The 13118-nt window shown below is 33.1% G+C and overlaps 1 pseudogene across 1 annotated transcript; it reads left to right on the top strand.

Moving 5' to 3' along the window:
* The first annotated feature begins 331 nt into the window (after positions 1 to 331).
* On the top strand, positions 332 to 12803 carry LOC111301165 (nuclear cap-binding protein subunit 1-like; annotated as a pseudogene). Its single transcript, XR_016327945.1, has 16 exons — positions 332 to 442; positions 597 to 656; positions 1646 to 1750; positions 3187 to 3257; positions 3382 to 3444; positions 4093 to 4269; positions 6856 to 6922; positions 7184 to 7383; positions 7580 to 7650; positions 9403 to 9553; positions 9657 to 9775; positions 10022 to 10160; positions 10212 to 10710; positions 11323 to 11622; positions 12186 to 12355; positions 12473 to 12803. The product of XR_016327945.1 is annotated as a nuclear cap-binding protein subunit 1-like (transcript).
* The last annotated feature ends 315 nt before the right edge of the window (positions 12804 to 13118 follow it).

Genomic DNA, 13118 nt, shown 5'->3' with positions numbered 1-13118 from the left:
TAATACATATTTATAAAATAATTTTTTATTTTATTTAATTAAAAATAATTGATATAATAATAATTATAAGATTTGATAAAATAATAAATATATCATGATTTAAATATATTTTTAAATCATAAACAATAAAAAATTATTTTTCATTTTTTATTTAAATAATGATTATTAAATTTTTTTTATTAATTTTAATTATTTAAACAAAATTTTCATATATCTTTTTTTTTTCTTTAAAAAAACTCTTTTTTTCATTCTTCTCCTTTCGTTCTTTTTTCTTTATTAATATTTATCCAATCATTAGTCTTAGTATTTTCCAAGAAACTCTTCGTTTAGTATGATTTGCTCTCCAGCCAAGCCTGTTTGTTTCCCTCAGAAAAAGAAAACAGGAAAAACATATGAGCAGCTGGAGAAGCCTTCTTCTTCGAATCGGCGACGTATGCTCGGAGTACAGTTCCTCTTTCGAATTCAAAGACTACATTGTCCGTACATTTTTCCTCTAATTTCTTTCCCCACAATTAAGCCCTAGTTCACAGTGGATTTTATTTTATTTTATTTATTTATTATTTTCTATTTTTGTGGTTTTCTTGTTGAAATTACAGGAAACTTGCTATGGAGCTTTGTGGAGAGAGCTGGAGCATTCTTCTTCCGATATTTTGCTTGTAACCTTCATTTCTTGTTTTGCTTTTAAAAAAACTTTTCCCTTACAGTTTATTTTTGTTAGTGCACATTGTAGTTCTGGCTTGGTTGAAAATGGGAGAAAATTTCAAGTACTTAATGGGAAATTCTGAAATAGTTGTGTAGGCTTCAGAGTGGAGCTTTTAGATTTTCATTTGGAATTAATTTTTTTTCAGCAACCTATAAGTGAATTAGAAACATTTTTCATATTTAGGGAGGTGTTTTCCGTTTACATTTCATTAGTTTAGTTGTTCTCTAGATATAAGCTGCTATTATGCTATTTTGAAAATTAGTGGTAAAGTTTGATCACAAGCGCTTCAAGCATTTATGAAAAAGAGATGTTTTGTTTATTCTCTTGTTGGTTGCTATGGGAGGGGAGGGGTTTCATAAAAGTGGTTAAAAATCTTAATTGTGGAATTTAAAAATTTGTCTCCTTTTTTATATGGATAAGTAGAAGATACTGCAAGATGTACACATAAAGACAACACCTCATAAATATGCACAACATCTATCATACATCAAGAAAATCTGGATAGGATGTAATAAAAATAGAATAGAGGGAAAACACAGCCATGCATTCTTTGGTAATTTATTATATTCTTTGAATAACCTCAATCGGAGCTCTAAGATTGCTTTTAATAGAATAGTCCACTTTAATGATGGAGGAAACTGTCGGTTGATGAGTTGGAGGATGTTTTCTTCAGATAATTTGATATAGTTCCCTGCTTGAGGTTTATACTGAGTATTGAATGCTTATTTTGATTTCTGTCTATACATATTTTTAGAAACCCTTCAAGAAGAAAAGATGGTTTGTTTTAATGGTGTTTTGAGTTCAAGCCAAAAGGTGGAAGTTTGTTGAGTTTTGCTTGTATGCAGATCAATTTATTAGCTCATATTAAGATATGGTAATTGGTAGTTTATTCCCCACCCCCTTGTCCCCCTCCACCTTGTGCGAAGATTCTGTTGCTGATAATTGCCAAAGCATTTATCTTTTTTTTTTTTTCTCTCTTTATCATGGCACTTCCTTCTCCAATGTGCTGAACAATTGCCTCACAAGATTCCTCTGTATGGAACAGTGGTATGGCTCTTCTAAGCCTTTTGAACTCTCATTTTCTGTTGTACTTTGATGCTTTTCCATTCATTTGACAATGTCAGCTGTAAACAAAAGTACTCATTCGTTTATATTGACACATCGCTCACAGTGTATTTTTACAATAATTTTTTTAATGTATTTGTTCCAGGCATAGATTATATGTAAATATCTGGATGAATTTGTGAGTGTGTGTAAAAGCATGCTGAATCTATTTTTGACAATGTGGGGCTATGCATTCTGGGCATTTTCCCCATAATAGGTGTGGAGAAGAAGTTTTAAGTTTGTCAAAATTAGTGTAATCCTATTGTATGCAAAGTAAACTTTTTTTTATAAAAAATGAATAATAACAATGAAAAACTTTATCATGTAAGCAGAGATTATTATAGTAAAACTCTGAGCACTGGGGATCAGATTTCTATTGCTTGTCATGTTACTCCCTTGAAGATCACTAATTGACTAGTCTTACAGATCACTTCTTGGGTGGAAGATCTGATGATCTGCATGCCCCCTTTTTCATAATTTGTGAAATTATCGTAGTGATACTAAAAGATGATAACAGGGAGCTTTTCTAAATAAGAAAAAACTCAAAAGGCCAGAACAAGCCTTGACAATCCTTTACTAGGACCAAAATTTGTTTTCCTTGCATTTTCAGTTGTAGCTAAATACTTAAATAATAACATTCAGTGGATCAACTTTTGCCAGACTACAGTGAACACCTATGTTTTAAAAACCAACTCAAATCATGAGCCATTCAGTTGGACTTTCACAGTTCAATTGGTTCAACTGGTTGATCCATCAATTCAATTAAATTTTTTTTTTTTATCATTATGTCAATTGCGTTTCGTAATAGCTCTTATTCATATGAAGAGAAATTTCATGAGTTGTTATCATGATGCCCTTTTAGGCTTATGTAGTAGTGAGGTAAGGACAATTTGTTAAATCTTTTATTTTCCACTTTGGAATAACCTTGTGAAAAAGTATTGTGCTTGTTTTCTATTGTAAAAGAGTGTTTCTTATGCTCTCTTTTTCCCATCTTAATGAAGAGACAAAAGAAAAATAAAGGAGGGAATATTTTTACATGTCTAAGAATCCGTGTAGGGCTTTCATTAGTGATCCTGTTGAAAAGATTCTAATTTTGCAAACAAAAAGTTGTTTAAGAACACAATAAAGAGATTTAAGATGCCTGTACAAGATTTCTTGTTGTACAGAACTCCCCATCTTTTACGTGTTTGTTACTCAACTGCTGCAGAAAAAAAGAAAGTAAAAGGGAGAAATATTACAACCTTATAGTTTTTTATGTTTGCTTTTTGTAAGTGATTTTTACCCCTTATTATCAATTGACTTATATTCATGGATGTTCCCTTTTCCCCCTTGCATATTTAATGACATCTCCTACAGGTTCTAATACCTCTCTCTCTCAGGTTGATTTGCTAAACCTGGAAGATGAGGACTTGTCGAAAAAATAGTTAAGAATACTCAAATTAGTTTTCAGGTAAGAAGTTTCTAATTTGGCTGGTTTTCAAGATTTTATTCCTCCGGTTGTTTTAGGGGTTTTTGTCTTTTTTCTCTACATTATACTTTTTTTTCTCACATTCTCTCCATGCTGGATTTTTCAGGATGCTCTAGATTCTGGAAATTGTGACAGAATTCAAATTTTAATATGGTTTCTGACTGTTTTGGTATGTTTGGTGTTATTATAGCTATTTGGCTATAATAGTGCTGTAGTGATTGTTTTGGGAATAGACTTCAATGACTGGAAATGTAATAGTAGCATTTAACTTCACCTTGTCCATATGATTGAAGTGAAAACACTAAAGAAAACTAGTGCAAGAATGAGCCTCTATGCTATTTATTTCATCATTAATGAAAGTTAATTTTGGAAGACTATGCAACTCTTACTATTTAAATTTCTTTTTATGAATGAAATTCTACTAACAAAATCTTGTTGGTATTGCAACTGCAAACAAAAACCCAGGAAGTACAAAACCAAGAGGGAAGACAAACTCATAGTAGATATTGCTTAACTATTTATGAACTTCTTTCTGGTGCATATTCTGTAAATGTTCTTTGAGACCGTATGGGCAGCATCTACAGCTTTAGCTTATAACAGATACTTACACGTTTTGAAGCTTGCTTTCCTAAGTTGCTTTATGGACATAAATATGGATATTAGGGCATTATACAAACAGGAGGCATTTCTAAACTTTAGCCGATTGGTGGTTGTTTTATAACTAATTTGTTAGATCAGATCCTGTATGAAAGTATATTTATTGTTGTTTTCAAGATGATAAGAAGCTTTATCCTTTTTATTTGTTTGTGTTCTACAGATGTGCAGTAAAGTTCTCCAACCTGCTTCCCTTGTAGTTGTCTTTGAAACTCTATTATCATCAGCTGCCACAACATTGGATGAAGAGAAAGGGAATCCTTCCTGGCAAGCACGTGCTGACTTTTATGTGACTTGCATTTTATCCTGTCTTCCATGGGAAGGAGCAGAACTCATGGAGGTGAGGCCTTCCGTAGCTCTTAATAAGTGATGTTTTGTTAGGTTGGGATCATTGTCAGTTAAGTTGGTTGTCAATAGTTGGTATGCATATGTTCATATTATTACTTATGTTTTCAGTCTGCTGGTATTATTTATATCTTGGTCTGACATTGCATCATGGGACTTTTTAAAGAATTATAATACAGAAATGGTGGTATATAGAAATAAAAGCATTTTTTATTACAAACAATATAGTCTGATCTTTGAAAATACATAAAACCTGTATAAAAAATGTGTTAGAATAATAATAAAAAGTGTTAAAAACGCATAATCATCACCACCATAGCTTATTCCATGTCTGTAGTTGACAAATATGCTTGTCCCATCATATCATATTTTTCAATCGCAATCATATATAATAATATGTTAAGCTCTTGGATAAGTTGATTCAGTCTTTTATCCAGCTTGTTCTCTGTCTCTCGTATAATCTTTTTTAGTTGAATCGGTCTTTTTTCCAGTCTGATCACCCCTTCCTATTTATTTTCTTTTTCCATCCCTTATAAAGTGTTAAAAAACTGCAGCATCCTATTCCATTCACTTTCAACTTCAAGTACATTAGATTAAAAGATATTTGTATTGAAGAAATATCTCTTTTTAATTGTTACTTATTAGGTTTTTTTTTTTTTTTTCAATAAGTGTTTTAATCACCTGCATTCTGCGTTCCATTTAGACAAGTAAAAGTTCATCAAATTTACTCAACCACAAATTTTAGGTTGCTAATTAGAAAAAATTAATTGGTTGTTTAGAATTATAGGATAACAATATTTTCTTTATCCAAAAAAAGCAGTGTAAATTTCAAATGACAGGAAAATCTTGAGGATCAGTGTGTAATTCACTTGGCATACTGCCTAGGTTGCATAATCCTTTAGGTTGCCAGGATTGTTTGCTTGGGCATCTTGGTGAATGTATTTTGTCATTTCTGTTTATTTTATTTATGCCTGTTACGGTGATAGATCAAATTCACTCAATTTTAGCTGTGATTCTTATTTTGTATTCTGAAAGAAACAAATGTGTATGCATTCAGCAAGTTCCTGAGGAGATAGAAAGAGTCTTGCTTGGTATACAAGCCTATTTGAGCATTCGTAGGCTTACTTCTGATTCTGGATTATCTTTTTTTGAGGATGATGACTCTGGAGGTGAACTTGTTGAGAAGGGATGTTCTCCTTCTGCAATTCACCTATCCTTTACCTGTTCTGAATTGAAATCTTATCGTTGGATATCCAATATTTTGGTCTCTATATGTTGTTCAATGTGATTCTATTCCTTTGGTCCTATTGTTAACTGTCAATAAGAAATGAGCTCTGTAAGCATGCACTCATGCAAATTGGAATGGTGGAACTGGTTTTTTTTTTTTGGGTATGCATGAAGAGTTCCATGGGAGGATTTGAACCTTGGATTTTATCCCTCTTAAGGAGGGGTAAAACTGCTAGGACTAGTTTTGGTTGTCAAAAGTAGTGTTTTTATGATGGTTGTCCATACTGCTGTGGCAGTTTACTCATGAAGTGTTGCAACTGATGATCTTGGTTATGCTGGTTATATAAATGGATTCCTGCAACCATTTTCTGGTGCATTATTATTGTTGGGCAACTAGGATTGATTGGGAACTATTGATGTTAGTCTGTGTGCTCTAAGATTAAATCTTGAATATTCTGTGTCAATTGTGGAAATTTCTTAGACTTGTGTGTGTGCCTGGCATAAATGAAATGCTTAGTTTTATATATTATACTTGACTGGTCAAATTTATGATGGAGAATGCAAACATATTAGTTGAGGGATTATAATATCTAGGACTTTATTTTATATTTTACATGTTTGATAGTAATCTTGCATATATTTAGGATATTTTAGATTTTAGTATTTTGAGTTATTTTTCAAATATTAGGGCTTTTGGGTTATTATTAGTATTTTGTATTTTATTAGGGTTTTTGGTTTAGTTATAAATACCTAGGTTACTTTAGTTTCAATTAGGTTTCGAATATTGAATATTTGAGTTTTTGTGATATTGAGATTTTCCCCTCGATTGATTCTGTCTGGTTTTCTCCCTAAGTTCTGTTTCTTCCTTGATTTCCTCTGTTTCTCTCTAGTGGCTTCAATCTATTTATGAGTTTCCCCCTTGATTTCTATATTCTATCTCTTCTCCCTACATGTCCTACATCATTTGAACTATATTGAATGCTGCATATGTTCATTATTTGTCTGAATTCTATTTAGATCATATCCATTACTTTGCAGCTCAGTAAAATCATTTTCAAAAGTGACCAATATGTTAGGAATTTTACAAAGTATAGTATAGACACATCTTTTGGCATTGAGGATATTTGTGCTATGGATTAATTGACTTAGAAAGACTCTAGGCTTTAGCAGTTAGCTCTGATAGTTGTGATAATGATTAACAGAACTAGGTTATGTCTTTCCATCATTGTTAATTCCTCATTATTTTATGCTCCTTTTTCTTTTTTTCTTCTCCAATTTTACACAACAATTCTTAATTATTGATATAGCCAGGATTCACCTTTCTTCATCGATATTTCCCATAATGTTCCTTCAGGATTTCCTTGAAGATTTATGGCAACGGATACAAGTTCTATCTAGCAATGGGTGGAAAGTTAAAAGTGGTAACATATCTAGTCTTTGTTTATTTTATAACTTTGAACCCTTCACTCTTGCCATAAATGTGAATGTTTATTACCTTGGTAATATGGACAAGAAGTTATTTAGTATATTTTCTGATACAAATTTATTTTCTATGGTCTCTCTCTGCCATCTATCTGCATTGGAGTAACTTTTGTTCTTCTCCACTTTAATTCCCATCCTCCACCACCCTTCTATCTTCTGCATGAAAGTTTTTAATTTTATGATTTGTTTTGATGTGCTAGTTCCAAGACCTCACCTATCATTTGAAGCCCAGCAAGTTGCTGGAAAGTCTTATGAGTTTGGGCCCATTAGCTGTCCTGAGCAACCTGATCTGCCTTCCATAATTTCTGATGTAACTTATGGAAAACAAAAGCGTGATGCAGAGTTGAAGTATCCGCAAAGGGCACGTAGACTTAATATTTTTCCTGCTAGTAAAACAGAGGTAAAATTATTTAAGATGTCATTCTTGCATTTCTCACGTGCCACCACCATTTTCCTTCTTCAACAAAGATGGTACAAGGGTTTGTCGTGTAAAGCTTAGTTGCCTATAACAGCTTATGTTTATCCATCCCTCTCCCCAATGTGGATTTTTCTTTGTAGCTCTATCTCTATATTTCATTTCTTGTTTTGTTTGACAGGATCTGCAGCCTATTGATCACTTTGTTGTTGAAGAGTATTTGCTGGATGTGCTTTTGTTCTTCAATGGATGGTTTGTACACAATGCTGACCTTTCATTATTTTCTTTTATTTACTTTAATGGCTTTCATAATTTTCCATAAATGATTCTACTTTTTTCTCATTATGAGCTATACGAGCTTGAAAATTATCTGAGGATAGATTCAAGTCAAGAGGGCATGGGTTTGTCAATAACAATGTTTATTTTCTACCCAAGAAGATTGGTATAATCTGAATTATTAGACTATTAAACTGAAGCTATTCCTTTGTCAAACATCTTGTGTTTGATAGTATCACAATGGGCAAACTGTATTTTACAAGTGCTTATTCTATTTTTTTTGTAATATTTATTCATATTTACCCACATTTTATGGTTTAACTCTTGTGAACTGAAGAGATGCTAGAATTTAGTACGTTTATAATTACAAAAACAATAGTGAAAATATCAGTCTGCTGTGTAGACATTGAAAACTCACTGATCTTTTACTTGATAGTCAGCAACAATCAGAAGCAGTGAAAGATTTTTTTTTTTTTAATGCATTTTCCTTTAACCACTTAGTTGCATTTTGAAAGAGTTAAAAACTGGACTTTTATTGATTTTCTAGCATTGTTCTGATAAATCAACTGCTACCTCTGTCTGCATGTTTGCTGCTGCTATTCATGATTTTCTTTGATTCAATCATCAGCTTGATCTTGTTTCTTTATATTTTAAAATGAATTATTCCTTATCATTTAGTTTATAAAAGTATGTTAAGGCCTTTTGTCATAAATTTAATTATCTCAGGGAAAAGTTATGTTATATGTTCTGATTGCTATTTGTCAATAGCAAGGATCTGATTATGCCTTTTCGTCATGTGTTGTTACATAAAATATAAACAGGAATATTAATTCTTTTGCACCTGTAGCTAGTGGACAACAACACTAAATAATTTCATGCTTCCTGTTACGTTTAAATGGCTTGAACTTGCTTGTTATCTGGCATTTTGCCATTTTGTCATTTGCTTATAATGGAAGAGTTAGAAACCTATTATGTATATGTAATGTCTTTTAAGTATACATTACCTACCTCTAAGAGGAATCCACCAAATTAGGCCATTACTTAGTATAATCCATGAAACCAAAATAATACCTCTTCTGAATTTATTTGTAATTGTCAAATTTAAAGTACGTGATGATGTTTCTTGGAGAATTTAGGAGAAAATTTAATTGTTACATGTTTAAATAGATAAGGTGATTGAAGACCATCTTCTTTAATTTTGTCATGTATGGTTTTTTCACTAGCTGCATGCATCATGAAATGCCCTGTTATATCATATAGCTAATACGTTGTTGCCAATGGATAGTTGTGACCAGGAGTGTATTTGACTTAGCAAATAATCCTTTAATTATTTCTTTTATAAAAAAGTGAAAGAAATATTGAAATGGCCATTGAAGCAAAATGGCTCCTAGAATACAAGATCAAGTGTCTTTCTTGTCACCATTGTGCCATTGGCTGCTAACAACTTGTATCATTACTTCTATTATCTGTTTCTTTCATGCTCCTCCCCCAAATTGTGCAGGTCAAAGTAAAATTGGCCCTCTCTAGCTGGTTCTATTTTCTTTTATTACCATTAACTACAAAACCAAATAAAAAGCAAATTAACAACTGCTTTACTTGTTTGGAAGTGATTAAATAACAACTGCTTTGCAATGTTACTATCAAAAGGTCATTTTAAAGGTGTGGTTACTGTTATGACCATTTAAGGCTTAACTTGTTGTTTGAAGCCCGTTTATGTATTTTTCTAATTAAAAAAGAATGTATTTTTGCATTTATTATCTCTTACCTACTATTAGAACCTCTGATATGGAAATGATGTCTGTTGTTGCAGCTGCTTTTGTTACCAAAGCCCCCATTCAAGCTAATACATTACACTCTGGTTATTATGGACCTCTGTAAGGTAATATAGAAGCTGTTATGCTTATTTTTCTATTTTTTTTCTTTTCATAAGAAATTGTTTTGGCCTTTATTTTAAGTGTCTGACATCATGGTTTTTTGCTTAGGCTCTCTCTGGGGCCTTTCCTGCAGTTGTAGCTGGTGCAGTTCGTGCTCTTTTTTATAAGATTGCGGACTTAGATATGGAATGTTGGACACAACTTATCCTTTGGTTTTCACACCATCTGTAAGTCTACATTAAGTTCTGTTATTCTTTTTTTTTTTTTATCACGATATATATATATATACTTTTTTTATGCTTGACAAATATGATATTTAGCACGTTGGATCGTACATCCAATTAATGACTGTTGATTCAGCCAGATGTTCAGTGCACTAACTAGATCCCTTGGTCCATCTTTCTGGATGTTAATTTGAGATTAGTTTTTCAGCTGATTTGTGTACATTTAACAATAATTTCCCTCCTCTACAGATCGAACTTCAAATTTATTTGGCCTTGGGAAGAATGGGCTTATGTCCTAGAATTCCCAAAGTGGGCTCCACAGCATGTATTTGTTCAAGAGATCTTGGAAAGAGAACTTCATTTGTCATATTGGGAGAAAATAAAGCCGGTAAGGAAACATGCTAGAATTGCTACATCTTGATGACATTTGTTAATGTAGAGCATTGAGAATGCACCTGCTCTAGAAGAGTTGCTTCCACCCAAGAGTGGTCCAAACTTCAAGTATAGTGTAGAGGATGGTCGAGAAATAACTGAACAACATGCACTCTCTGCAGAACTTAGCAACAAGGTGAAAGGAAGGCAGACAGCACGTGAGATACTTTCTTGGATTGAGGAAAATATATATCCTCCTCATGGCTGGAATTTACCCTAAGTTTGGTTGTAAAAACCCTTCTTGACATTGGATCTTAAAGTTTCACTCATTTAATCACTGTCTTGGAGAGATATAGGCAGGTCATCGCAAAAATTAGTCCTGATGAGGATAAGCAGGTCATGCTCTTAGCTGAAGTGAGTTCATAGTGGAAGAACAATGCACAGATGACAGCCATTGCAATTGATAGGATGATGGGTTATTGTCTTATATCTAATTTGGCCATTGTGAGATGGGTCTTCTCTCCAGAAACATTGAGCAATATCATATATCAGACCATCCATGGGAGGTAAAGAAACAAATTCAGTTTATATTTGCCAGCACCCTCCCTGCTTTTCCCACAAACTAAAGCATAGTTTCAAATGAATGGTTCCTGGTTTCCTTGCTACGGACCTGCTTAATGTGTGGTTGAATTGAATGCTGCAAATTCAATTAGGCTAATAGACATGCCAAAGTCCCCCAATCTTTTGTAATGAACAGAAAAAGTTCAAGCCATTGCCAATCTCTGTTGTTACTATTTTGGACATTGAAACTTACTAAATACTGGAGTTTTTATGCAGCATTTAAGATCCTAAGGTTTTTTTCTTAAAAAAATGAAAAAAAAAAAAAAAAAAAAAACTAAAATGAACTTAAGGGAAGCTTTGATCTAAAATTAAAATAATTACTCCCTGGCTTTGCATGAAAAGAAACTGATAATTACCCCTTCCCCCTGTTTCTATTTCTAATTTTGTACCCCGTAACTACTTGTGCAATCATTTATCATGTATTCTGTTTGGAAAATTAATCATATGTCTGTTTGTGGTTTTATACTATTCATGTTCATTGTATCTGTTCAAAAATGTTCATTGTATCTGTTCAAAATTAGTTCCATTTAAAAAACTTATCTCTTTTAATTCCGCAGATTCTCAGGAATGCAGTTGGTAAGACATACAATCATATCACTGATTTAGGAAAAGAGTTATCATCTCTGAAGAAGGGTGTTATATCAGTGGAAGAAGCTGCATCTAAGGCAAAAGCAGACTTAGAGGCTGCTGAGTCAAAGCTTACACTAGTGGAAGGTGAACCTGTTCTTGGTGAAAACCCTGCAAGGTTAAAGCTTCTAAAAACTCAGGCTGAAAAAGCTAAGGAAGAGGAAGTATCTATTCGTGACTCTTTATTGGCCGAGGAGGCTCTTCTTGCTGGAACTCTTGATGAAAATGAGGTATTAGATGCAATTAACATAACTTTATTTTTTTTTTTTTCCAAAAGCATTACAATTTTGAGGGGAAACTTTGTCCTTTTGGTTGAATTCTTCACTAGTATGTTCCGGATGGTATACATACACAATTTATATGCTTGATGCATAGACCAGTATTCATGTCCATGCCTTTTAATCAGCATGTTCTGATCTGCCTTAAATGTCACAATTACACTTAAATTCTAATGTCCAAAATTGGATGGACAAATTTACATCCTACATATATAGGTTGTAGTTTTATTTTAATTTTCATTTTTAGTTATACTTGGATAATGCACCTAAGTATAGTCTTTGCCTTAATGCTGTGGTAATGGCAGATTTAGTTTGAGAAGTTTGGTGTTGTTAAAATGGAATATATATTTACTTATTTAAACATGTTTTCTCTTTTTCTTTTTTTCCCATCTCCTTTATAAGTTTACTAGTGTTTCTTCGTCTGCTACTAGCAGAAACTACCAGATTATCCTTTTTTTCATCAAAATTCTGTTCCAATTACCTTATTCTATTTTTTATGTGATTGAAATGTGTAGGTTTTGTTACTTGCTCTATACAAGAACTTTAATAATGTATTGATGGAATGCCTGCCCGATGCATCTAGAGCTGGAATATTGCGAGCGTTAAAGTCTATCCATCGAGATTCAATGGCTGTTGTCCTTGAAGAATCATCAGCCATGGAGGTGGATGATGAGAGTGGACCTAGGAAAAGTTCCCAACTCCCCCTACCTTTACTCTCCCCTTGTCTTTATTCATCTTTTTGTGCACATTGTCATAATATCAAGATAACAGTGAATTAATTATTTTTTATTCTATATTGCAGTCAGTCCAACGGGGATAGGGCAACAAATGTTTACAATGTAAGGGAAAAAGAACAGTGGTGTTTATCGACTCTGGGCTATGTCAAGGCTTTCTCAAGGCAATATGCATCTGAAGTACCATTGAGCTCCTGTTCTCTTTGGGATGTCTTGATGACTTTGCGATGTTTCTCTATGACTATTCTTCACCAATTTTGGTCTCCTATAGCTGCTGCAGTACTTTTCTGAAAATTAACTGATGTAAAATCGCTTTTAATCTACAAGTGCACCTTTTTTTGTCAATTTGAAACTTTCTGACTAGGAAGTTATGCCAAATATTCAATCAACATTTCTTAACTCTTCCCAAATTTAAGAGGAGATCACAATCGGTCTGACTTTCTATTGTAGTCTAAACTCCGCACAGCCTTCTTTTTGGCTGCTGTTGGGCATATTCTTACTCGATGGATGCAGTCATGGGCTTCAACTGCAGTCATGGGCTTCAACTAGTGTGATGGTGTGATGCGGAAGAGTTTATAAATCTTTTTTCTGGAATGTTCTGAATGGACCTAGGCTGTGGTGGTAGGTGCTTTGCAAGGCAATGGAAAGCAAGAAATGATATAGTTAGAACATTATGAAAAAATATGACTGAATCGGCTCACAACTGTCAATCAA

Source organism: Durio zibethinus, chromosome 15 (genome assembly GCF_047325235.1).
Source record: "Durio zibethinus cultivar Kanyao isolate XHJ-2024 chromosome 15, ASM4732523v1, whole genome shotgun sequence".
Taxonomy (NCBI): domain Eukaryota; kingdom Viridiplantae; phylum Streptophyta; class Magnoliopsida; order Malvales; family Malvaceae; genus Durio; species Durio zibethinus.
The sequence above is the reverse complement of the archived record's forward strand: the minus strand, read 5'-3'. Positions and strand labels throughout refer to the sequence as shown.